We start from the raw sequence: 1,614 nt of genomic DNA on the forward strand, positions 1-1,614 counted from the left end.
TTCTTCCTCCTATATATATCCATGTACCCCCAAATGGTCAGATACGGAGCCAAAAACCTAATTCCACCGCCGCAAATTTCTGTATCCATGAGATCCCATCTTGGGGCCTGTTCCGGAGCTCCGCCGGAGGGGGCATCGATCACGGAGGGCTTCTACATCATCATCCAAGCCTCTCTGATGAAGTGTGAGTAGTTTACTTCAGACCTACGGGTCCATAGCTAGTAGCTAGATAGCTTCTTCTCTCTTTTTGGATCTCAATACAATGTTCTCCCCCTCTCTCGTGGAGATCTATTCGATGTAATCTTCTTTTTGCGGTGTGTTTGTTGAGACCGATGAATTGTGGGTTTATGATCAAGTCTATCTATGAATAATATTTGAATCTTCTCTGAATTCTTTTATGTATGATTGGTTATCTTTGCAAGTCTCTTCGAATTATCAGTTTGGTTTGGCCTACTAGATTGGTTGTTCTTGCCATGGGAGAAGTGCTTAGCTTTGGGTTCGATCTTGCGGTGTCCTTTCCCAGTGACAGAAGGGGCAGAAAGGCACGTATTGTATCGTTGCCATCGAGGATAACAAGATGGGATTTTTATCATATTGCATGAAACTATCCCTCTACATCATGTCATCTTGCGTAAGGCGTTACTCTGTTTTTAACTCAATACTCTAGATGCATGCTGGATAGCGGTCGATGAGTGGAGTAATAGTAGTAGATGCAGAATCGTTTCGGTCTACTTGTCTCGGACGTGATGCCTATATACGTGATCATACCTAGATATTCTCATAACTATGCTCAATTCTATCAATTGCTCAACAGTAATTTGTTCACCCACCATAGAATACTTATGCTCTTGAGAGAAGCCACTAGTGAAACCTATGGCCCCCGGGTCTCTTTCTCATCATATAAATCTCCATCACTTTATTATTTCTTTGCTTTTACTTTGCTTTTACTTTTTTACTTTGCATCTCTATACCAAAAATACCAAAAATATTATTTATCATCTCTATCAGATCTCACTTTCGTAAGTGACCGTGAAGGGATTGACACCCCTAAGCGCGTTGGTTGCGTTGAGCTATTATTTTTGTGTAGGTATGAGGGACTTGTGCGTAGCTGAAAGGATCGATATGCTTGACTAGAGGGGGGGTGAATAGGCAACTAACAATTTTTAGCTTTTCTTTAGCAATTTAAACTTTGCATCAAAGTAGGTTGTCTAGATATGCAACTAGATGAGCAACCTATATGATGCAACACGAATAGGAACACAAGCAAGCAAGGTATATGAAACAAATAAGCTACACAAGTAAAGGCACGAGATAACCAAGAGTGGAGACGGTGGAGACGAGGATGTGTTGCCGAAGTTCCTTCCCTTTGAGAGGAAGTACGTCTCCGTTGGAGTGGTGTGGAGACACAATGCTCCCCAAGAAGCCACTAGGGCCACCGTAATCTCCTCACGCCCTCACACAATGCGAGATGCCGTGATTCCACTATTGGTGCCCTTGGAGGCGGCGACCGAACCTTTACAAACAAGGTTGGGGCTCTCTCCACACCTTAATTGGAGGCTCCCAACAAAGACCACGAAGCTTCACCACAATGGAATATGGCTCCGAGGTGACTTC

This window comes from Triticum dicoccoides, chromosome 7A, assembly GCF_002162155.2.
Source record: "Triticum dicoccoides isolate Atlit2015 ecotype Zavitan chromosome 7A, WEW_v2.0, whole genome shotgun sequence".
NCBI classification, from domain to species: Eukaryota; Viridiplantae; Streptophyta; class Magnoliopsida; order Poales; family Poaceae; genus Triticum; species Triticum dicoccoides.